The sequence below is a fragment of the Gymnoscopelus microlampas genome (assembly GCF_963454915.1).
Source record: "Gymnoscopelus microlampas genome assembly, chromosome: 3".
Taxonomy (NCBI): Eukaryota; Metazoa; Chordata; class Actinopteri; order Myctophiformes; family Myctophidae; genus Gymnoscopelus; species Gymnoscopelus microlampas.
In genome coordinates, this window is record NC_139940.1 from 54,998,177 (window position 1) to 55,017,436 (window position 19,260).

At 40.1% G+C, this 19,260-nt stretch overlaps 1 long non-coding RNA gene across 1 annotated transcript; it reads right to left on the minus strand.

Annotated features, from left to right (window-relative positions):
* Positions 1 to 1,400: 1,400 nt before the first annotated feature.
* LOC311042458 lies at positions 1,401 to 7,105 on the minus strand. Its single transcript, XR_014600515.1, has 5 exons — positions 6,991 to 7,105; positions 5,084 to 5,171; positions 4,624 to 4,737; positions 3,296 to 3,450; positions 1,401 to 1,423 (listed from the first exon to the last, which is right to left on the minus strand). It is a non-coding gene; the product is annotated as an uncharacterized lncRNA (long non-coding RNA).
* Between the last annotated feature and the right edge of the window lie 12,155 nt (positions 7,106 to 19,260).

Here is a 19,260-nt window from a genome sequence, read left to right on the forward strand (position 1 = left end):
TATACACATTTTAATTTATTTTATTTTATAGAATTTAGAGTAGCCAATGATTGTGAACCTCTTTTCGTCCACAAAGTCATTATGCTAATTAATTCCTCACACATTTCTGTGTTGCTACTGCAATTGTAGCCTAGTAGCCCCTCCATCCTTCTCCTCCTGTTCAACACAACTAAAGACGAACAGTATCTGTGTTGATGATAACAATATGAGTGATTTGCTGGTACTCTGGAAGACATGAGCAACTGCCCACTGAAATGATCATGTCTGCACTGTATTTAAACTAAATAATTCTACAACGATATGATTGACAAAAGTGATAGAGTACATTATTTCACACATGAACATGTGAACACTTGTCAATTTAAAAAAAGTGCCTTACTTTTACTTAATGGCATTACATTCAAAGTCTTAATAATTTGCAGCTCTAAAGTACTTAAAATGAATAAAGGTGGCTTCATTTAGAACTCCTATCACTTTACAACATTTTCTCATGCATGAGAAAAATAAAATGCATGCATTTTAGTTTACTGTCACAAAGGAGGGCTGAGGACAACCTGCCTACCAGTGATCCACTATACAATCTTTCTAAAATGACAGGAGGTTTTTAAGATTTTGCAGTTTGGCGGGGGGGAATTTTTTCCTTTCCCAAGCCAAGCATCACTCTTTGAATAAAGTTCAAAATGTTCTTCATATCATTAGGGTACTTCAAATTGAGTGCATACGTCAGGCTAAACAGCAGGCACGTTGCTTGAGGGAGGTTCTGGAAATTATCCATCACAATACCTCCTCTTCAAGGATGATGGCTGTTGACACTGGCTGAAGGTCGACACCATCTGAGGGATGTGAATCTTCACTGCTCACAGTCATAATCCGACCAATACCTCTGCCTAGGCGTCTTCACTTTCGCTGTCACAATCCTATACAGAACCAAACAAAAACAACATTACAACAGGGAAATGTAGACACTTAACACATCTGCATTGAGAAGTTTTATCAACATTGGTTGGCCTACTGTTTTTTGACAGTATATTACTCATGGTAATCTTATCAGCACAGTAAAATATGTATCTGAAAACATTTTAGGCTAGAAATAAGCAACTTGGTAACAAACATTCTGCATAGTGGCCATCTCTCTCCCTTGAGCAACATGTGAGTGCAGGCTACAAACACTTACACTGCACACCATGTGAGTGAGATTCCACCGTGCTATAGCCTGAAGGGATTGAACCTTCTGATTGGTTTGAATGGCCGTTTCAGACTGAAACTTCAAAATAAAATGATCGAAAATGTAATTTCACTGGACCTTTAAGGTGTAACTATGAGAACTTACCAAGACAGTGGTGTAGAAACTGCTGTGGTCATCTCCAAGCAGAAGGAGGCGGCCTCGGAGAACAAGCCTACCCAGCGCGGTCACGTCAGGTTTCTACAAGTGGATAATGAACAAATAAAGTTCAAGATCTGACCATCACAAGTTACAGTACAGTTACAGCATGAAACACCACAATATAAACCGCTCACAAAAGGTAAGGAAACTTGAATTTGGGCCATTATATCTCCCCTTTACTAATACCAATCAGTAAAGTGTTGTATATAATTTTTATCGTTGATTAGCCTTTACAACGAGGTACAGCTTGTAAGCATCGGGCATTCATGGAATGAGCAACACAAGCAAACGTGTGGGTAGCACCGAGCAAAAATGTGCCAAAATGGCCTGTTAGACTTTTCTGCTGACATTCAATGTTGTGACATTCATGACATTCAATGGGCTTCAGGTGTGTGCCAGTCACAGGTGTGTGACTGTCTCACAGGTGAGTGACTGGCACCTGAACATGGGTTCTGCAACTTTGTTGAGTTTGTGTATGCTCCAAGCAGCAACACTCCCCCCATGGAAAGATGCCACTTTTGTCAGGATAAGGCCCGTGCAACAGGGCAAGTGAAGCTGGTGTTCCGTTATGCGAGTGACAGCATTATTTGGTGTTAGCCCTTGTACCATTTCCAAATTTAGGATTAAGTTCTGTGAGACTGGTGAAGTCAACAAGGAAGACAACAACCCAGACCACTTGCTTCACTGAGGAACCATAAATGTACAGGCAAGATTTGCACAACGGTACCAAAGACAGATGTCAAAGTTGCAGGGCCCATGCTCAGGTGCCAGACACACACCTTTGACTGGCACACACCGGCATACAGTACTACCAGGGCTGACATCAAATAATGCGTAATCTGCGTAACGGAACACCAGCTTCACTTGCCCTATAGGCTCTATGCACAGCAGCCATATTGGGAATGAATTGGGCCCCTTCCTTACTTCCTTCACAGGTGTTACCAATGATACTAATGAAGGCTCTGTTCCATTCTAGTCAAACAGTCAGGGTGCTGATATTGTGTATGTTGGCACACTAGAAATACTAGTGGGTCTCAAAGTGTGGTCCAGGGACCCTCATGGTTCCTTGAGAGGGTGTAACTCTGAGAGTGTACAAATGGAACCAAATGGACCCTCCCGGGTCCATTTGGTTCCATTTGTACACTTTCAGAGTTATGGGGGTCCTTGAAATTAAACAAAAGTTTGAGAACCACTGTGCTACACTAAATGGAACAGAGCCTTCATTAGTGTCATTGGTAACACCTGTGAAGGAAGCAAGGAAGGGGCCCAATTTCTGTCCAATATGGCTGCTGTGCATAGAGCCTATTGCACAGGCCTTATCCTGAATGGACAAACGTGGCATCTTTCCATGGGGGCAGTGTTGCTGCTTGGAGCATACACAAACTCAACAAAGTTGCAGAACCCATGTTGCAGAACGCAAAGTTGCAGAACCCACCTCTCAGCAGGTGTGTGCTGGCAGGTCGCTCAAAACAAGAGCGATTACCAGCAAAAGCATATTGGGTGATTTTGGCACATTTTTGCTCGGCGCTACCCACACGTTTGCCTGTGTTGCTCATTCCATGAATGCCCGATGCTTACAAGCTGTACCTCGTTGTAAAGGTGACTAATCACCGATAAAAATGATATGTAACACTTTACTGATTGGTATTAGTAAAGGGGAGATATAATGACCCAAATTCAAGTTTCCTTACATTTTGTGAACAGTTTATGTTTGATGAACAGTTGCTGATTGGAGATGTGATTTAAAAATAGTACAATCCACAGCATTTAGTTATCAACAACGATCAATAGTTAGCAATACTTTAACACTCTGTAATACAACCGGGAAGCAGAAGTACTATTTGGGGTAATAGGTTGTATATAAACTTAGTCATGATAAATACAAATATAAGAAACATGTTGTAGACTTACCCATCAATTTGCTGCACAATTCCGGATAATTTCTCTCTAATGGCACCTTTCTTGGACTTGAAGATAGGGACCAATTGTAGTGTATAGCGATCCAGAGCATCAAAGAAGTCTGTCTCTAGGTGTGTGGTGGTGATCATGTTAAACTCAGCATAAGCCTACAACACAGCAAACCACAGAACAAACTACAGTGACTAAATACATTTGAAACAGTGTGTAAATTAGGAAAATATTTGGTTAATTGTCATACAAATAATTATGATCAACAATGTAACTGTTTTGTCATTAAACATTGGACGAATTACATTTCGGTTCCGACTTTTAGGCTTTGTAAACAAAAAAAGAAATGACTGACATGACTGACAATGACCGGGGCCAATAATACCATTATGTACTATGGCCAGAACAGGCCCGGCATTTAAAAATGTTGAAAAATAGTGAGAGTAGCCGATCTACATGTTCACAACACATCACTTTGCGAGATGTTGCGAGCTTGTAGATCTGCTATTTTCACTATTCTTCAATAGATAAATGTATACAGATGAACGCTTTTTCTCATAACTGTGATCAGACAATTACCTATATATTAAAATTGGCTTACAGGAGATGCCCCATGCCACGCTCATGTCACCATGAGTCAGCCATAACAGGGCAGGGGTCTTCAACAGGGGGTCCGGGACCCATAGGGGGTCTTCAGAATTGCTTCAGAGTTGGTCCACCAAATCTCTGTGATAAGATCATTGTTTCTTTATACTAACCACTTGAACAATAGCATCCCTATTCTAAGGACAACTTCAGCCAAAAATGGCCGATCTACAAGCTCACAACGCCTCGCAGCGCGAAGAGGGGAAAAAGAGCAGACCAAGTATAGAGTGAAAGTTTACTAAGTATTGACGGTTTAAGTCGTAAAATGTCTGACAATACACATTAACATGAATCCAACATCTATGAAAAGCTTTAATCTGCAACACAATTTTATGTAATATATAGTGGGGGTCCCTTCTTCATCTCTTTCTCAGTTAGGGGGTCCTTGGCCTGAAAAGGTTGAAGACCCCTGATATAAGGAGTTCCCAATGCAGCTATGCCCAATTATGGAATGTCTAACCTCAATGTGTCATCATGGAATCAGCAAACAAATTAGTCAGCTCCATATATACACCTCTAGTGTAATAAAGGTCTCCATCACCTTACATCCTGGGTTCCAAACTGCATACAGCACCAGACATTCCTCTAAAGCATATTTTCATATGTCGCCCTGATAGTTCAATTGGACAGTTAATTCCCAAATAAACTTATGTTGCTCTGTTACTCGTGGGTAAAAAGGTGCTAACCTGTTCCCGGATGTCCATGTAGGCAGAAGATGGGCACAGTGCCTGTTGGCAGGAAGGTAGCTGAGGGGATTCTGGTCAGGGCCCAGGCTGAGTCAAACTGCATGTGTTGTGCACCTATACAAACACAGAGGAGTGATTTTACACCAATGTCACATGGTGAGAATACAAGTTTTATCTGAACACCAAGTGCTCAGTCACAGGCTGACCCGGTCAGAGAATGCTTTTCATGTCAGCTGATAGAAAACCACCCAGATATCATTATGTGAAACCCCAAAGTTGTGCCGAGGGTAACCGCCTTGGGGTCTAAGCGCTCTGCCCTTCAGCATCTCTATGACCAGAGGACAGTGAAGAAAGCAGGAAAGAACCCAAGAGACCCAACTCATAACCTTAGCACCTGCTAAGAAACACAGTTACAGTTCATTATTGTTTATTTAACCATTATGTTAAATGAAACCCCCACCTGAAGTCTGCAGTTCTTCCTCTTGAGGAATCCCACTAATCAAATTCTCCACACCAGATGGAGAGATTAGGAGATCGAAGGATTGGGTCTACACAGAAGAGAACATATTATATAAACAATTGCAAAATGAGAATCACTCAGAATAAAATAAAATCACTCATGAGTCTACTTATAAGAGTGTATGCAAGCAGTAGGCTATTGTAGATAAGCTCTTTGATAAACACACCATTGTGTGACAACAGTTTGTGTGATTTATATTATTATGACAGGCATAACCCAAGGCACCATGAGCTGACAACAATAGCCTTAACCCTAACCCTATTTTCAACAGATAATGATGGAAAACATTCAACATGGATATTCAACCTATATCTCATGTTCTAATGTGAGTACATCAACAATACATAATGGCAAAAATAACATGTCTGCCATGTCAGTGGTTCTCAAAGTGGGGCCCAGGGACACCCAGGGTCCTTGAAGGGGTTCCAGAGGGGCACCAGCAAAAAAACAACAATATAGCATCACAATTAGTTTGACCACTTTAACCCTAATATTCACAAATAGCTGTCCTACAAGCTTGTAGATCTGCTATTTTTGAGGAATCTTGAAAAATCTTGGAATTATTTGGAAGAAAATTAACAAATCTTCTGGGGGTCCCTGGTTCAGATGGGGGTCTGACTCTGCAGCCAAACATATCTATTTAGAGGGCCTTAAGATGAAAATGTTGGAGAACCACTGTTCCATTTATTGTCTACTCGAAATACACAGAAGACAGGGTATTTCTGCCACACTATTGAACCATTAACATAATGCCAATGGTTGAAATAAACAATGAACTACACTCCACCAACACAACCCGGCAACATAACATGGGTTTCAATCTCAAATGTGTCCACAGCGCGTCTGAAAGGCATGTTATCTTATAGGACAGATACACCAACGTTAGTGTAGTTGCATTTCAAACACTGTTTAATCAGCACCAACAACAAGCCTCGTTTAGCGACGCATAGAGTGGATGCAAAGCCTGATTTATACCTCGCCCTACGGCGTGTCACGGGTCAAAATGGCAGATCTACAAGCCCACAACGCGTCGTGGATGCGACGCGTTGAGAGCTTGCAAGTCTGATATTTGTTAGCGCGACGTGAGCCAAAGCATCAATGGTCTTAGCTATGGTTCAACCAGGTTGTGACTTTCTCCATCTACATCCCGTACGTCTTCATAAACATTCAGATTATGAAATATAAAGTGCTTACCCCACGGCCATGGATGTAACAAGTTGAATCGAGCGGGTCTAAGTACCGTGTATATTCCGTATTGTTCAATAAAAAGCATTTTAATCCGATCGGTGGCCATTTTGTCCGGATCGTCTCCATGATTTCAACTACGCGACCCTAACGGTTGGGAGGTGTATTGCACTCTGATACATTATAACTCTAGAAAATGGCAGGCGATCGGATTAAAATGCTTTTTATTGAACAATACGGAAGATACGGATACTTAGACCCACCCGATTCAAATTGTAACATCTGTGGCCGTGGGGTGAGTACTTTATATATGAAATATTAACGTTTATGTAGATGTACGGGTTGTAATGGAGAAAGTGCCACGGCTATTTCAGGGCTAAAACAATGGTCTCAGCAAGCAGTAACTTTTATAACATGTCCGTGTTGTTTCAAACTAACGATCAAAACGCAGTCGCTAGTGTCAACTCGACGAAAACATACCAAACTTCCATTTATTACAACATTGTTTTGGAACAAATATGGTTAAGTAGGTTTAAGTAGGCTAAGTTTATGTGGTGGAAAAAACATCAACCACTCATCACTATTGACGTGACGTTTGGCAAATGTTCACTAATATAATGGCAGCATGTCAGATACACAAATTCACACTAGATAACACTTACCTTATTGACGAAATTACTTGAATTGAAGAAATTAAAACGTGTTCCTTGCTTCCATGTTCCAAGCAGAGAGTTCCAACGGTCCCAACTCCCAACAAGGGCTCAGCGCGCTAATGGCCACTTTTTGAATAATGAGCGCAGTGCGCATGCTCACATTAAGGCACGCCCAGCTCAAGTGACGTTACTGATCAATATAAAGTATTCTAAAATACAACTGATAAGTAAACCATACTAACCACAGTGCAATTAATTTTTACTTGCTCTTGGTTAGTGTTCTAAAATACAAATAATAAATAAATAATCCTAATCTGGTAGGCCTAGACAAGGTTCACTGTTTGAGGAGAAGAAACGCACCAAGCAACATTTAAATGTGCTGCTTGATCTGTTAAAAGACAGGAGAACACTTTGAGAGCAGACTCACTTCCTAATAAGCTACAAAGCAAAGACCTGTATGATTTTTGGAAAGAGGTCAAAGTAATGAACAACAGTAAAACATACTCTCTAACACATTGGTTCTCAAAGTGGGGTCCAGGGACCCCCAGGGGTACTTGAGGGAGTTCCAGGGGTCCCCAGCTAAATGATGGACAGGAACCAAATGGACCCTTATGGGTCTGTAACTCTGAGAGTTAAATTAACATTGGTTTTACAATGTGAATTGGGGTCCCAGAGGTATAAATGCCCTTAAATGGGGGTCTGTAGCCCTAATGCATGTCAAACTGGACTTCCTTGAAATTAAAATGGTTGAGAATCACTGCTAGAGAGCCGTAAAAATCTTCTCTTATGGGGGTCCCTGGCATATCTCTTCAAATGGGGGTCCACGGGCTAATAAGTGTCAATTAGGGGGTCCTTGACATGAAAAAGTTTGAGAACCACTGCTCTAACTTAGAGGGTGCATGTGGCTGGGTTGAAATAGCTGAGGTATATGGAGAAAACACAATCACAACTTATTTAACTGTGTAAAAAGTTGCACAGTGGCAGTAGATCATGTTGATCCATTTGAAAGTGCACTGATTAGGTCTGAGGATGTGGTTGATGCCATTAAGTTGTTAGATAACAACAAGCAGGGGTCATCACCATGCTGGCTTGTGGTGGACATTTTTGCCATGGACATACACATTGAGCTGACAATAATATTACCAGAAACACATAAAGAGCTAACCCTGAATGACCATAACAGGTCTGTAACTCAGAGTGTACAAATGGAACCAAATGGACCTTGTGTTTTACAGGTCTGTTGGGTCATGGTGTCCCCCCAGAGTCAATCACCTCTGTACAATTAGTACAGTGTCCTTAAAGACAAGGCAGGTAAACTAAACAGCATTGACAACAATAGACCTATCGCTCGGGCCAGCACTCCAAAGTTTTGGAAAGAATCATGCTTGTGCTCCTTGAAATGTTTGTCCTGACTGCAGATAACCGTTTGGATTTAAAAAGAAACACGGCACAGACTTATGCACCTTTGCACTTAAAGAACTGATTTGCCAGCTGCAGTAGCCATAATTCCACTGTCTTCATATGCTTCATTGATGTGTCTCGAGCTTTTGACAGATTTAACCACTACAAACTGTTTCAGAAGCTGCTTGATAGAGGCACACCTAGACACATTGTACGTATACTGGTGTTTTGGTGTGCAAATCAGAAAATGCAGGTCAAATGGGGTAATGTTACATCTGCCCATTTCTATGTTAGCAATGGTGTACGCCAAGGGAGGATTTTGTCTCCCGTTTTATTCAACGTTTACATGAATCTATGTAAATCTATCCATTGAATTAAACAAGTGCAATACGGACTGTCTGATAGGTAGCTCTATCATCAATCACCTTATGTACATACTGATGACCTGGTCGTGCTAAGTCCTTACAGTGGAGGGTTACAGCAGCTATTGAAAGTTTGCTCAAATTATGGCAATGATCATGACATAATTTATAATGCAAAAAAGAGTAGTGTCATGCTTGTGAGAAGCCATGAGGACACATTGTTACTGACAATCTCCAAGATGAGAGATATGTGCCGCATACTTTATGGCCAGGCCAATGTGCTGCTTTGCAGGTTCAGTGTGTGTTCTGATCATGTCAAGTGTGCACTTTTTAAAGCATTTTACCTGATTAAACCTAGTATTGTAACAAATGAGTAAAGGTAACTTATTTATTTAATATAGATAGCTATTGGATTTTACAGTACAGATTCAACATTGAATCAATGTTGGTATTTCAATAATTAAATGGGAGGAGGGGGGGGGGAGGAGGGGGTTGCCCCCCCCTCCCCCCAACAAGAAAAAAAGAAAAGAAAACGGCAAACTGCATGGATAAAACGTTGAATCAATGTTGTCATTTCAATCATTAAATGGGAGGAGGGGGTGTGTGAGGAGGGGTGTGCCTCCCCCTCTCCCCCCATCAAGAAAAAAATAAAGAAAAAGGCAAACAGCATAGATTCAATGCTGATTCAATGCTGGCATTTCAATCATTGAATTTGCACCATAGATTAAACGCTGATTCAATGTTGGCATTTCAATCAGTGAATTTGCACCATAGATAAAACGCTGATTCAATGTTGGCATTTCAATCATTGAATTTGCACCATAGATTAAACGCTGATTCAATGTTGGCATTTCAATCATTGAATTTGCACCATAGATTAAACGCTGATTCAATGTTGGCATTTCAATCATTGAATTTGCACCATAGATTAAACGCTGATTCAATGTTGGCATTTCAATCATTGAATTTTGCACTGCAAAACAACAGTGATTCAATGTTGAAAAACCATCAGTCTTCAATCGTAACCAAAAATCAACCATAACCACTATAATTCAACGTTGAATAACCATCTTTTGCTATGCGCGTTCCAAGTTACACTAAAGCAGTCATGTAGTAGGCTATATTCCCCATGAGACTCGGGCGGTCTGCAGACTGCAGTGATCCCGCGCCGCCCACGTTATAAGAGATTGGAGCGTCAGGTTTATCCTTAACCCAGCCAGGTTGTAGCCTATAACTCCCTATGACATAACTCCATACCATAGGACAAGCTACTGTAAGTTAGTAGACCTCACTGTCCCGACCGCGCGACTCCCGACGCAAAAGCGCTCGTTGTTTTGAAAATAGCAGATCTACAAGCTCACAATGCGTCACGATGCGATGCTGGCTTGTGAGCTTGTAGATTTGCTATTTTCAATGCAGCCAGATCTACAATCTTATCTGAATGACTGCTAAAGCAGTTTGTTTAAATTAATTTATAATGTTATATTTTCACAGGGATTATTTATTAGTGTAGATATACATTTTGGAGTGGATATATGTGTCCAGATGCCTGTCAGACCGTCAGACAATGCTGCTCCGCAGGTCTAGGATGAAATAAACGGGTGCAGCCAACGTCAACAACTGGTCTCGACCAGACGTGAGATCTCAGCGTACCGTAGGATAAAGCCCACGTCAGGATATATTGATAAATGCCGAAAATTGCGGTGAAAACGCCGTACGCCCATTATTTGGGCTGCACCGCGTTGATAAATGAGGGCCCATGTGACTTGACTTCCTACACTGTTGGAGACAGTTAGAGACAGGTACAGTTAGGTAGACTGAATGTGACTTCCTACACTGTTAGAGACAGTTAGAGACAGGTACAGTTAGGTAGAGTGAATGTGACTTCCTACACTGTTAGAGACAGTTAGAGACAGGTACAGTTAGGTAGAGTGAATGTGACTTCCTACACTGTTAGAGACAGTTAGAGACAGATACAGTTAGGTAGAGTGAATGTGACTTCCTACACTGTTAGAGACAGTTAGAAACTCTCTCTCTCTCGCATAAGGCTTAGGGTTAAAATTAAAATAAATACATGTACAAATGGCATTCATAAAATCCTATTTCTAATAGTACTATATACTAAACATGCCGATGTCCTCATAAGTATAGTCATACAGTGTGTGTGTGTGTGTGTGTGTGTGTGTGTGTGTGTGTGTGTGTGTGTGTGTGCGCGCGCGTGCGTGCGTGCGTGCGTGCGTGCGTGTGTCTGATGCAGTACAACAATGTATGCCATCCACATATAGGGCTTAAGTGGTTAATAGTAAATATGTTTAAATGAACACTAATAGCTTCATATGTCACTAATTATTTTATTTACTCCAACAGGTGGCTTTAAACTGACCACTACAGGCAGGGCTGAGGGTGAGACAGGTGATAATGTCACCTTCCCCTGTCACCTCCCTCCTGGGACCAACGCGGTTTCCATGACAATCAGGTGGTTTAGGCGTACAGAGTGCATTTACGTGTATAAGAAAGGTCAGGTGATAGAGGGGAGGGGCTATGAGGGCAGACTGTCCCTGGACAACCAGGAGCTGAGGAAAGGCAACGTGTCTCTGACACTGAAAGACTACAGAGAGAAAGATAGAGGATATTACAACTGTCAGGTCCACCATGGAGAACAGGAGGAGGAGGCTGCTGTGGTATTAGGCTGTGGTAAGTGTTGTACTGTCAGTGCATTATTATTAACCTTGACATACAATGATGTGATCATGTTAATCTCTTCATGTATTAATAACATTGTACTTTCATATAATGTCAAGAATTGTTTACAGCAGTGATTCTCAACCAGTGGTCCGGGGACCACCAGTGGTCCCTGGACCTGGGGGGGCGGGGGGGGCAGGGGGCCCAGCTAAATGAGTTAACATAGCGTCACAATCATTTTAACCACTTAGCTTTGGCTATTCAAAAATAGTAGATATACAAGCTCATAGCGCGGCGCTATGAGCTTGTATATCTACTATTTTTGTAGATCTGCTATTTTTGAAAAATCATGAAAATGTGTTCAAATCTTTGAAAAGATATATTCTTTAAAGCAAAATTTTCATTCAAATATTTGCTTCTGGGGGGCCCTGGCACAAAACACTTTCAGATGGGGGTCCGTGGCCAAATGTATCAACTTAGGGGTCCTTGGCATGAAAACGGTTGAAAACCACTGGTTTACAGTAATCTGAGTCTTCATTATGTTTCATAACATGGCTGTTGAGCAGAAATCTTGTATCTCCATATTTAATCTTTATATGTTTTGTCATAAATCAATGTCCTACTTTATACTTTGTGGTATGACAGTGTAACACAAGGTACGTAAATAGTCCATCTACAAAGAGAAATTTGCTCTCTCTGTGACTCAAACTAGTGAAAATAGCCGATCTACAAGCTCACAATGCATCATGATGCTTTGCGTTGTGCAGCTTGTAGAACAGCTATTTTCAAACGTGTTCTTTTTTACTCTAGAAAGTTTTTGATTACTTTTTATTATGACATTATTTAGAAAAAATGTTTGAAATGTCAGTGCCAAACATATTTCTGGCTTTATCATCCCTGTGCCAAGGCCAAAAATACATTGTAAATAAAAAGGTGCTTAGGAAGCGAGATACAGCCTTTTTCAGTAAGATGTTAAACAAGAAGTGAATGGAGCAGCAAATCTTCAAATCATGATATCTTGGGTTCTGAACATTTACTCGCCTGGACCCCAAAGATGGGTCCAGGCCCACTGTTTGGGAAACACTGGTCTAGATCAGTGGTTCTAAAAACTGGGGTTTGGGGACGACCCCGAGGGGTCCTTGGGGGGTTCCAGGGGGTCCCCAGTAAAATGTGTTTAAACAGCATCACAATCATTTTAACCACTTTATCCATTTATACGTATTGAAAAAATAGCAGATCTACAAGCTCACCATTGGAAGCTTGTACATCTGCTATTTTGGAACATTTTGAAAGGGGGTTCCAGGGGGGTCCCCAGCTAAATGATTGATAGTTAGGAACCAAATGGATCCTTGCCAGACTGCCCATTGGTATACAAAATATCAGAAGGAAAGAAGCTCACAGCAAGTCATTTACATGGCAACATCGCTGTTTTCGATTGGCAGTGGTTGAAAAAGTACTCAGATTTTGTACTTAAGTAAAAGTATCAATACCAGTATCAATACCACAATGTAGAAATACTCTTTTACAAGTAAAAGTCCGGAATTATGAAAATGTACTTAAAGTACATTTAGTAGAAAGTACTCCTTATGCAGAGTGTCCCATTTCACAAGTTTTCAAATGTATAAAATATATAAAAAATATTTTGAAAATAGCAGATCTACAAGCTCACAATGCGTCGCATCGTGATGCATTGTGAGCTTGTAGATCTGAAGTGTGTTTTGTGATAATAAAATCAAAATCTACAAAGTCACCAGTAAGTTTTCAAATAATTGTAGTGGAGAAGGAGAGGACTAATTTACAGTGGTGGAAAGTAACTAAGTTCATGTACTCAAGTACTATACTTAAGTACAATTTTGAGGTATTTCTACTTTAGTTGAGTATCTCCAATACTACTACTTCTACTCCACTACATCTCAGGGGCAAATATATTGTCATTCTACTCCACTACAATTATCTTAAAACTTTAATTACCATACTAGTTACTTTGCAGATTTAGATCATTATTACAAAACATACATAACCACTTCAGCCCTACTGTATATACATATCAGCCATTTGAAAATAGCAGATCTACAAGCTCACAATGTGTCACGATGCGACACATTGTGAGCTTGTAGATCTACTATTTTCAAAAGATTTTTGTACATTTGAAAACTTGAAATGGGACATTCTGTATAATGAGTACTTTTACTTTTGGTACTTTAAGTACATTTTGATGCAAATACTTTTATACTTTTACTTGTAACAGAGTATTTCTATATTGCAGTATTGATACTTTTACTTAAGACAAGATAGTGTCCACAAGATATAAATGATATGGACTGAATAGAAGCAGTAGATAATCTATCAATGTGCTCAATTGAGTCAGCAGATTCATTTAAATGTGATTTTATGTCACTTTTAACAATTTGTAAATGATGAGTCATATTTCTGTATGTGAAGTATCCGTTTTCTAATCATGAATGTGTTTTGTCTTTTCATGAATTATGAACATGAATGGGAACAGGATACCTTGGTGAGTATCACATCAATCATGTCCTCTCATGTGTTTTCTGATATACATCAAATTCTCACAATAGCAGAACATAAATGAATGGATGTGATATCTTCACAGTGAATAGAAACTTATTTTCACTTAAATTCCAAAGATCAAAGTATTCTGCAGCACCCCTCATTGTGATTTTGTTGCAAAAAAACAACAAAGTCAGATTAAACATTAGATAGTTGCACTTCTAATCTAGTAAGACTCAGACATGATTCAAAAGGATTTTGGATAGATAAAACTATGTCAAAATGTAAATATCAGATGTGACTCAAGATCAGACAAAATAAACAGATCACATATTTGAATTAAAACTACAGTGATAAAGCTTTCCATCCCTGTTCTTTATTACTCTATTGAGATCCAAGAGCCGAGATCTGTCTTTAAATAAACTAGGTTGTGTTCAAATAGTGCTTTAACTACTTAAACCCTATATACAGTACTTCATTGAGTGGGGCCCTCCAGGGTTCTTTACTTGGTCCCCTACTTTTTCCCGTCTATACCAAATCTCTTCACCAACAATAGCAGATCTACAAGCTCACATGTCGGTGCAAACCAGAGTCCCTCAGGGCTCAATAATATAGTGTCTTTTCTGTTTTATATTATTATTGGGGAAAGCTTTCGCTAAAAATAGACGATCGACAAGCTCACAATGTGACGCAACGTGTTGCATTGTGAGCTTGTCGATCTGCTACTTTTTAAAAATAATCAAAGAATCTACATTTTCAATACATTGAAAAATAATTCTGATATTTTTCAGTTTCATCAATAAAAAATAAACAAAACAAAATAAATCCTTAAAAAAAAAAACTTTTAAGTATTGAAAATAGCAGATCTACAATATCACGCTTCACATGCTGGAACGTTGTGAGCTTGTATATCAGCTATTTTCACTATTTGGGTCCCGGGGAGACAGTGTGTCAGGACCCATTTTTGAGCTGCGAGTAAATATACCTTTTTGTTTTTAGTTTTCTACATTTAGTTCTTAATTATTTTATAAGATTTTCAAAAATGCTAACCAAAAAGAAATATTAAAATATCTTTCAAAATAATTTCATTAATACAAATATAAGCTTTTAAGAAGTAGTGAAAATAGCAGATCTACAAGCTCACAAAGTGTTGCACTGTTATGCGTTGTGAGCTTGTATATCTGCTATTCTCCCTATTTTCTCTACACAATTTCTCATTTGGGTCTCAAGCCAAACACATACACATGCATTAAGCAACATTAATGCTGTCTCCATATCCTGATGATATCTTTACTTAAACCCCATATGGGTAACCGGAGTACCTCAGGGCTCAATTCTAGTGTATTTTCTGTTTTCTGTTATTGTGGGGAAAGCTTTCGCTGAAAATAGCCAATATATAGCCGCGTTGCGTCGCATTGTGAGCTTGTCGATCTGCTATTTTCAGCGAAAGCTTTCCCCACAATGCAGAAGCTGCAGGGTTTAAGTGGTTAAAGTTACCAAACTAATTGTACTTGTTTTAATAATTCAAAATAATGACCCAAGGTATCAGGTTAACTCAATGCTTGTGGTTGAGCATTGTGAGGAGAGTGACATCATCATAATACACAGGAATCAGTAATTCCGCTCATATTAACATTAATATTTACAATAATAGGTTTATGATTATTTGATGTGTTCATATTCTTTTAAAGCATGTTCTTCATCATGAACATGTATCCAAGACTTGAATGTGATTTAATATCAAATGTATTGTCCAGTCAGTATGACATGTTAATCTGATGAAGAGTTGTTATTAAAACACATCTTAACTGTCTTTATGTAGCTAAAGAATATGCTGAACAGTACCTCAGAGATGCTACAGCAGAGGATAAGAATAGAAGAAAGGAATCAGCTCATCAGCTTGGTAAGTATGAGAGGTGATAACAAATAGAAACTAACTGTATGTTAACCTTTATTATACTGTGCATTCATCAATGATCAGTCACAGTTATGAATATTGATAGGCTGCGTGCGTGTGTGTGTGTGTGTGTGTGTGTGTGTGTGTGTGTGTGTGTGCGCGTGTGTGTGCGTGTGTGTGTGCGCACGCGCTGGCTGCACAGGCTCTGTACAGGGTCAGACAGTGCAGCAGACAATAGAAGATACACTCTCCTCCCTTGCTCAATAATGTAACCTAAATTAAAGAAACTTTCATTATGACATTAATGTTTATCCTACTTGATGAGACGTCCATTACACTCCTTGTAAACTGAGTTTGAAACGTTGCCACGTTCATAAAACTATCCAGCAAACCAGTTCCTCAGACAAAGGTAGTAGTATAGTAATCCATGGAAGCTGATAGGAACAACACTTGTAAGCAGAACATTTTAAATCCCTTTAGAGAGAGTAAAACCACATAAATATACTGGAGTTTAGCATTAGTAGTTCACTTAGCATTAGCAATGACATGAGGTAATTTTGTTTGTCTTGAAGTATGGTAATTGAAGGCAAAGAGTTGACAAAGGTTTGCTTTTTTGCCTTGAAAATAATGAAAGGCAGACACAATTATGATGTCTGTCAACTCACTCAAGGACCCCTAAATTAATATGTATTTGACTGCGGACCCCCATCTGAAAAATATGTTGTGCCAGCCAGGGACCCCCCATACAAGATTTGTGTTATTATAAAGTTTTGAGGATTCCAATTTTTTCAACCTTTTTCAAGATGACTTTGAAAATATCAGATCTACACGCTCACAACACGTCACATTATATTAGTGACATGTTGTGAGCTTGTTGTTACTGCTATTGCTGTTACTGCTATATGGCTATATGCTATATGTCAAGCTGGACTGAGTGCTGTTTCAAGTCAGGAATTCACCTGCGAGAGAGTCTATGGCCCAATTCCAAACCACCCCCTCACTGACTCATTGACTTGGGTGCGCGTTCATGTGAGCTCCGTAAGGGCTTGAGGGTAGTTCCAAGTGAAATCGGAAAGTCAGCCTGAAGTCAGCGAGGGCTCGGGAACGCCCCTTTCTGCACCCTTTCCGTAAGTCAGTACCTTTGTCAAACTTTGTCAAAGAAATTGCCCACAATACATTGCGTAGTGGGAGTTACCAGAGGACGCCGACGCCCACGGTGCCCGGATTTAAAAGGGAAAGAGGCCTTTCTTCTGCGACGTCGCTGGCCGAGAATAAATGCAGAATGAATATGTATTTGTACCACCGGTCTCAGTAGCGGGGGGGGCGGGGGGGGGGGGGGGGCGGAGGGCGGGGGTTAGGACGGAGGGGAATTCATGTCATGGCATCAGGCCAGGGTTCATTAGTGAGGAAAATGGAATAAAAAAATAAAAAAAAGTTCAATTGAACGTTTGAGAACCTTCAAAAAGCAGGTTTTTGAGGGATTATTTTTATTTATTATTTATTTCATTTGTAAAGGAAAAATTGTAATAGCATTTTTATTATCAAATAAATTGATTAAACACTAATCAACCCTATTTTATACTTCGTTGTACAAAGTTGTTGTGCAAAATAACAACGTGTCCCAGAAATGTAAAGTTACTCCTAAGGCTATCATATAATGATTTACTTATATTGACTGTATCGATAGCTGTTTCACTCATGATACAATGTCTCTTTTTTATAATATTTTATAATATAAAAAGTTTATAATATTTAGAGAAATTCTAAGTTTCAAACGCAAAAGTAGTGGCAACTGGATATTTATTATAGTTAGACGTTGCTATAGTTAGCATGTTTCCTTTAAAGTTTAATGCACGTCTCCCATAGAGTTAAAGGGGGGGGGGGGGCACCTTTGGTTGTCACGGCAACGTTGTCATCTGTCGTCAAGGTAACGTGGGACGTCACAAAGGGCTGTTCCATTGCTTTTGTACCCTTTTGGAACCCTTAAACCCTCCCACACTCAGGCACTTTCCAGCTGACTTACCTTTTGCTAATGATGGTGCAGGGCTTGAGGGCTTAGGGCGGAGTTTGGAATTGGGCCTATCACTCTGCTGCTGTGTGTGTGTGTGTGTGTGTGTGTGTGTGTGTGTGTGTGTGTGTGTGTGTGTGTGTGTGTGTGTGTGTGTGTGTGTGTGTGTGTGTGTGTGTGTGTGTGTGTGTGTGTGTGCTTGTGCATGTGCATGTGCATGTGCGTGTGCATGTGTGGTTCCATGAAAATACAAAAAAATACTTTAAAGTAGTGATAAAAGCAGATCTACAATCTCACAACACTTTGCATCCTGGAGCGTTGTGAGCTTGTAGATCAACTATTTTCACTAGTTTGGGTCATGGGGAGACATCAGATTATTTTTTTTAGGGTGTGTGTGTGTGTGTGTGTGTGTGTGTGTGTGTGTGTGTGTGTGTGTGTGTGTGTGTGTGTGTGTGTGTGTGTGTGTGTGTGTGTGTGTGTGTGTGTGTGTGTGTATGTATTTGCAGTCCTAATATGCAAACTGTCATGAGCCAGTGTTCGTGGTATATTGACATGTTTCAAAAATACAATATCATGCCGAGTACAAGTGAAAGAGATACGGACACAATATGATTAACTGAGGATGTTGTCTATGGATTCTAAAGTTACACATCTATATTTTATATATGTTCTCTAATAGAAACAGCACTGGGTATGAGACAAATGACCCAGGATCACAGACAACAGTTCATAAAAATGACCCAGGATCACAAACAACTATTCCTGGAAATGACCCAGGATCACAGACAGCTGTTTGTGGAAATGACCCAGGGTCACAGACAGCTGTTTGTGGAAATGACCCAGGATCACAGACAACAGTTCATGAAAATGACCCAGGATCACAAACAACTGTTCCTGGAAATGACCCAGGGTCACAGACAGCTGTTTGTGGAAATGCCCCAGGGTCACAGACAGCTGTTTGTGGAAATGACCCAGGGTCACAGGCAGCTGTTTGTGGAAATGACCCAGGATCACAGACAACAGTTCATGCAAATGACCCATGATCACAAACAACTGTTCCTGGAAATTACCCAGGGTCACAGACAGCTGTTTGTGGAAATGACCCAGGATCACAGACAGCTGTTTGTGGAAATGACCCAGTGTCAGAGAGAGCAGTTCCTGAAAATGACCCAGGATCCGAGTCTGTTCCTGGATATGACCCAAAACATGAGAGAGCAAGAGAAAGATCTGCAGAACAACATGAAAAAGATGGAGTTGAGCAACAAACAACAACATCAACTGAGCCAGGACCTGCAGGAACAGAGTACCCAAGTAGAGAAGCTCACTGTTCAACTGAAAGAAAGAGAGAACGAACTGGAGAAAATCAAGATAGAGGGAGAGAAGAAAATAGAGGAGAAAGACAAACTACTGAAGATGAG